This window comes from Carcharhinus amblyrhynchos, chromosome 11, assembly GCF_965287045.1.
Source record: "Carcharhinus amblyrhynchos chromosome 11, sCarAmb.v2.hapA, whole genome shotgun sequence".
Classification (NCBI taxonomy): Eukaryota; Metazoa; Chordata; class Chondrichthyes; order Carcharhiniformes; family Carcharhinidae; genus Carcharhinus; species Carcharhinus amblyrhynchos.
This window is the reverse complement of record NC_137334.1, coordinates 61,446,479-61,453,509: the sequence shown is the minus strand read 5'-3', so window position 1 is coordinate 61,453,509 and position 7,031 is coordinate 61,446,479. Positions and strand designations below refer to the sequence as shown.

General features: G+C 40.9%; 1 long non-coding RNA gene across 1 annotated transcript; it reads left to right on the top strand.

Moving 5' to 3' along the window:
• The first annotated feature begins 624 nt into the window (after nucleotides 1–624).
• LOC145349724 (uncharacterized) lies at nucleotides 625–5,618 on the top strand. Its single transcript, XR_013888140.1, has 3 exons — nucleotides 625–664; nucleotides 2,995–3,082; nucleotides 5,520–5,618. It is a non-coding gene; the product is annotated as an uncharacterized LOC145349724 (long non-coding RNA).
• The last annotated feature ends 1,413 nt before the right edge of the window (nucleotides 5,619–7,031 follow it).

Sequence of the window (7,031 nt, the reverse complement as noted above, 5' to 3'; positions counted from 1 at the left end):
AGTTCTTTGCTGGTGGTGGTGTTCCATTGCCTTCCACTCTCAGGGGAGTGCACGAAGGCAGGCGCCAAGAGTCAGACAGATGGGGCATCAGAATCACATTGGTGGTGTTATTCCGAAATATACATTGGCCATCTAACCATTGAGTAATTGATGCAATTAAAAGACGTTCCTCCAAGGAGTAATCACAATGGGCGGGATTTTCCGGCCGCTTTCACCGCAATGCCGGAAAATCCCACCCGAGGTCAACGGACGTTTGCACAGTCTGTTTCCCGCCCACTATGATTGCCATGGTGGGAATTGTAGCAGGCAGGATGGGAAAATTCCACCTCAAGGTGTGGAGAAAAATGGAGTAAAAATATTACGTAAAAATGATTAACATTTGTGTCTTCTGTTCAGAATTTGGGTAAACCATGTTAGGGTAAACAAATCCATTAGAGAGATTTGCAAGGAAAAATAGACATATTGAAAATTAAGTAAAACTGAACTTTAAGATAGTCAATTTTTAACCCTTCTGTCCTTATTTCTAGCCAACTGTTTTGGTAAAGCAAAGTTAATTCAAAATGTTACACGTGTTATTGAAACACTTATTACTAGTTTCATCTAATGTTGTGCTTCTTTTAATTTAGTTGTCCATATGGTTTTAGTGGAGAAGACTGCGAGGATGGTAAGAAATCTAATTAATGGCTTCAAGCAAAGAGAATAGAATTTTCTTATTAATGGAAGAACAGTGTGTGTGTGTGTAAATGGGTGTGTGTGAAATTTCTATCAAGGTACACTATTCAAGGATAGTGAAGGGAATTCGCCATCTCTAACATAAGGCATAAGTGTTTTGTTAATGCTTTATCCTGATGTTTGCTTAAAAACAATGATAAAGCATTTCCAAACATTGACATCCTTCACCTTGATGAGCCCACAATTTGCTCTCCAAAATTCTGAACTCCAAGGCAAGGGCCATGATATTTCAAAAATGGACTTCCTCTGTCTGACGATAGAAGAAGGATTTTTTAACATTTAGTTATAGTTAAAAAGGTGAAGCACATGGACAATTTACACCTTTTGGATCCTCTTGTTTCCCAAGGCCATATTAACTGTGGGATGTAAATATAGTGTGAAAGTATCATGATGAATAAATTGTCAATAATTGTTGCTAGGTGCTGCTAATTTAAAACTAAAATAACATCCATCTTTATTAAGGCTGTATATCTCAGCCATCACAATCTTATCTGGTTTACTAATGTCCTTTCAGGAAGGGAATTGGCCATCTTTACCTGGTCTGACCTACATGTGGCTCAGTTCCATAGCAATGTTGTTGACCTCTGAAATGGCCTAGCAAGCCATTCAGTTCAAGGGCAACTAAAGATGGGTTACAAATGCTGACCTTGTCAGCAAAGTCGATATCCCATGAACGAATAATATGAAAGCTTTGTTGATCTGTTGTCGGCCTATGTGATATTCATATTAAATAAATCCATTGGCCAGAATCTTACCATGGTTCACACTGATGGATTTTCCCATTCCGCTGTAGAGAATGGAGATTCGGCTAGCCACTGAATTCTCCGACTTTGCTGCCATGGGACAGGGAGTGAACAGCCGGTAAGTTCGTGCCCATGATTCTATGAGGTCAACTCTCCACGGAGGTTATGCCAAACTACTTTCTAAATTGATAATAGATGATGCCCAAACTACATTCAGTTGTGCTTTATTTTCTCTTTATGCTGTTTCATCTTACTGTAACACTTACAAACTTCTTATCTACAAAACAGAAGAAAGAAATTAAAAGTTTGAAATGTGCCAAGATGAGAGGAGCTTGGATTTTTTTTAAGACTAGGGAAGATTTTGGAGATGCTTCGTAGAGGTGATCAAAGTAATCGGATTTTAAAGGAGTAAATATGAGAAACTATTTTCCTGACACAGGCCACTAATCAGAGAATATAGCTTTAACACAGTTGGCAAATGAATCAGAGGAATGGTGACTTTTTTAATGCAGTGTTTAAAAGTAAAATCGTCATAGTCCCAGATAAAGTAAAGTTTATTTGTCAGTCACAAGTAAGGCTTACATTAACACTGCAATAAAGTTACTGTGAAATTCCCCTAGCCACCACAGTCCGGTGCCTGTTTGGGTCAATCCACCTAACCAGGAATGTGCAAACTCCTCACAAACAGTGACCTGAGCCAGGAATTGAACCCAGGTCCTTGACACAGTGAAGCAGCAGCGCTAACCACTGAGTTACCGTGCCACCCCAATAACCATGGGTTACTCCCCCCTTTGAGGGGGAGAGCTGAGTGGTGATGATTTTAATCTGAGGATCACCACACCTCAGGCAAAGTTTAGAAGTTAATTTATTAGTGTCACAAGTAGGCTTACGTCAACACTGCAATGAAGCTACTGTGAAAATTTCCTAGAAGGTGGGCCCTTCACGAATAACCTCAGCTGGTATGGGAATTGTTGGCATCATATTGTACCCCAAACCAGCTGTCCAGCCAACAGAAATAACCAAACCCTGGCCTAGAATGCATGGCCTGAAAGTCTGGTGGAGACAGTTTCAATAGTAACTTTCAAAAGGAAGTTGGACACACAGCTGATAATTAAAACACTGCTGGATTCTGCTAGAAGAGTATGGAAGTAGAATGAATTCAATAGCTCTTTCAAAGAGAAACAATGGCAGTAATTCTCCAGCCATTCATGCTGGCAGGATTCTCTGGTCCCGCCAGCAGTGTACCCTTGCCCGCAAGTTTCCCAGCCATGTAGGGTGATGTCAATGGGAATTCCCACTGACAGCAGTGGGACAGAGAATCATGCCACAACACGTCACCTCCCTGGTGGTATACATGTGGCTGGGAGGCTGGAGAATCAGATTGCTCTATAAACCATGCAGCCTAAAAATTGACAATGTAATAACAATTTACAGCATCAATACTAGGGTTCAAAGGTTTCAGGTACAGTTTGTGATAGTTTGTTTAATAATTATTTCAAAATGTAATTGTATTTTTCAGGATTTAAACTCAGTACCTTGGTGATTGGTATTGTAGCTGGAGTTGTAATACTGAGTCTGTCAATTGGACTCATTTATGCATGCACCAGGTAATATTATTTATTGTATCTGAATCTAATATTCTCAACATTGATATACAAGAAAGACCCTAATAAAAGTACAACTCAAGATAAGGATACTAATTAATCACTTAAGTCATTTTATTCTAATGCAAATGCACTTTTGAAATGCATAACATTATTTCTACATACTTGTTTTGAAGGTACACATTAGAAGCATTAGAATGTTCTTAAGGTGATAATGACTTAGGGATGCCACAAATATTTTCAGACACTTGAATGACTTTTGAATATTCAGTGCAGAATTTTCAAACTATAGGGCTAAATTTTCTGACAGCCTACCCACAGGATACAAGTCAGAAATGCATGAGGATCTCATTGCAACATGGTCACTGTTATTTAAATGTAGCGTGCACCAGTCAGCTTTGTGCAATTGTGCATATAGTCAGTCAACAGATTTCCATATTTTACCTGTGGCATTTGCTGATGGGATTTGAACGGGTAGCGCTCTACTGTAGGGGGTGCAGTGGAGGGAAGGACTTAGTATCCCGAATATAGTGGTCTTGCAGGCGGCTGGGGATGAGTGAAGCAAACAGGGATTGAAATTTGGATGAAGGATGGAATCGGTGCTACCAATGGTGAGATACTGAGGGCTGAATTGAGAATGCTGATTGATTGAAGGAACAGTCATGGTTAAAGGGAGATGTTAAATTTGCTATGGAGCTAGGATCAGGTAGTGGAAGGTCTCATGGGGTGGATTACGGGAGCAAACTGGACCCAAGCTTGGTGGGTCACTCCAGAGTTGCTCACTCTGTCTGCCACCTCCATCCAGACCACCTTGGTCTGGTGTGAGGGTCTTTTGATGCTTCCTGCGGGAAAGAGCACCTCCCACCTTTCTCTGGCAGGGTAAAGGAGAATGTGCAGGGAGGCGTGGCTGCATTATGGTTCTGATTTACTGTAATGGTTAGATATTTCCACATTGTGGAAGGAAAACATTTTTCACCCAGAAGGTGGTGGGAATCTGGAACGCATTGCCTGAAAGAGTGGTAGAAGCGGGAGCCCTCATAACATTGAGGAAATGTAGAGATGAACAATTGGAACGCCGTAGCATACAAGGTTATAGGCCAAGTGCTGGAAACTGGGATTGGAATAGATAGATGCTTGATGGCTGACACAGACATGATGGGCTGAGGGACTTTTTTCCGTGCTGTAATACTCTGACTCTATGACAAAGATTATGTTCTTAGTGGTGGAGTGTCCTGACAGTAATACACGGCCTCCCTATTTGAAAAGGAGGTTCTTCAATTGGCTGCCCATAGATGCTGCAAAGTCAGCAGATGGCGGGTTTCACCAATGAAAAGCATCCCCTCCTGCTCGATCGCACATGTTTTGCATGCACGCTGCTGGCTCTTAAAGAGAAAAAAACAGAAGTGGCCTCAGTTCTGGTTATGACATCAGGAATGTCCTTCTGTTGACAAAGTCCTGGCCAAAGTGGTTTTTATGAAATTAATAGCAATCAGCACCTAAAATTACAAGGGATATCACCATGGAATCCCTACAGTACAGAAAGAAGCCATTCAGCCCATCGAGTCTGCACCGACCACAATCCCACCCAGGCCCTACCCCCATATCCCTACATATTTTCCCACGAATCCCGCTAACCTATGCATCTCAGGACACGAAGGGCAATTTTAGCATGGCCAATCGACCTAACACGCACATCTGTGGACCATGGGAGGAAACCGGATCACCCAGAGGAAACCCATGCAGACACGAGGAGAATGTGCAAACTCTACACAGACAGTGACCCAAGCTGGGAATCTAACCCAGGTCCCTAGAGCTGTGAAGCAGCGATGTTAACCACTGTGCTACTGCGCTGTCCCGTCCAATTGCCCTTTAGTTCTCAATTTTCTGTATTATAACTCCTTTTCCTCCTCAATCTAATTGAATGCTAACAACCTTCTGACATCTTGTCCAAGTGAACAGTCTTCATGTTGAATACAGGAACTTTGGAATTTAGTGAACAATGTAAATTGTTTCTCTAGTAGAAAGAGGGCAGTCAGGGCTGAAATATTAGCATTATTTTATGTTAAAATATGGTAGTATTTTGATCCTATATCCAACATCTTCTGCAAAATACTGACCTTTCTTCTCAGGCACTTCTACAAAAAAAAATTCAAATAGTTTCCTCCCCACAGCAACCAAAAACAGCTGATGATACTAAAAAAACAATGTCTGAAATGTTTGGAGAGTGAAGGGGTAACATTAATATATCACAAACTTCACTTGGACAAGTGTTAGACAACAGTACACTGGGCCATGATGGAAACAGTTCTACGGCTGAAAATCTATTCTGTTCAATGTAAATAGTAGAACATTCCATAGATCTGATCCACTGTAGAATTCTTAATCTTCTAATACAGATGCACTTTCTGAATTAACCACTATCTAAATTTCACTGCTGTAGACTAAGACGTGCTGAAACTGCTGATCATGAACAACTCCTGGAACAACCCATGTCAAAGATTCCAAGAGTTGGCAATATTGGCAGAAACCGAGCAATGGTAAGCAGATCATTGGCAAAAGACTGTTGAAGTACATTTAAATAATTTTCAATTACTTGATATGCCTTTAGTAAGAATTACACATCAATATGGAATGCCTCAGATTAAATTACTAGCCAGGGTCGTATCTGAGCAATGTGACCCTTGTGACCCAATGCTCGATTGTTGAGTGAATTACTTGAGACAGATTTGGATGATGTTCAGCTAAGTTCAGTAAAGTTGCATATGCAATTTAATTAACCAAGGCTTTGCTGTCATGAAGAATGCTTTCTACCAATATTTCATTTACCACAGCAACCTAGGAAAGAAAGCTGACACTTTCACAAAAGCAATTTTCCAATTTATTTTGGTTGCCTGTTAGAGATTTTACTGGTCCTCAGGTGGCAGACTGGTAAAATGGCCAGGTGCACACATTAGGTAGGGCTCATCATGCAGTCATGTTGTTGGGCCATTTTGTCTTTCTCATGGATCGCAGCAACTCAACTGTTTACTGCTCTGAGGCCAATGGCCAATTTCAATAACTGAAGAAACAATTGACCACCATTTTTCCTGGGACATGGGCATATTGCCAGTGATGGATTGGTTCCCACTGAGTGGAGAAACCACCTACTGCATGAGGGCAGTTTCATAGTGGCATCCTGTGGGGTGGAGATAGCATTAACAGTGGAGGCTCCATGACCTACCATGAGAGCCCCAGAGCCAATAGTCACCCCATAGCCACTCCAATCACAAGGAGCTGCCTGATTAACCCTGGCATAGGACAAAATCTTTTACCAGTTCTATGAGGGTGCCTTAAAATGGAAGTGCCATCTGGTTTTCCTTGCAACCTCAGCATCAGCCCCTTCACTCTGCAATGCTGCAAGGATTGTAGAGGTGCTGGCCTTCTGACTTGACCAACTATGTGGAAAGCCAGCCTACTGCCCTTATTTAGATGACAGCCTCTTCATTGACTGCCACAAGGAGGATAGTTGTTTGTGGTCCCACAGCCGCCCCATGTAGGTGTTGTATTTTTGTAAGGTCCCAAGGTTGAGATTCATCCCTTGCCAGGAAAATCTCAGTCCTTATTTTGTTTAATATTGGCACATTAGCTATTTTATCTCCCTGGTTCCAATATTTCCAAATTACCAATGGTATTTCCAAAATATTGATATACCCAAATCTATGGAGAATAAAAATGCTTCTCCCAATACTTGAGAAAATGCTCTCATAAAGTTAATCCTAATTTTAAAACCTTAAACTGACAAACATTTAAAAATTGTTGAGAATTTTTTGTTTAGTTTCTTGCTCTGTTGCACATTTTCCTCCAATTTGTTCCTCGCATAATTTAGACAGAAGCTGGAAGAAACTAGTAGATGTTTATCACACTGCTAATGCAAACCTGAAATGTATGTAACTAACTATAAATCATAATGATT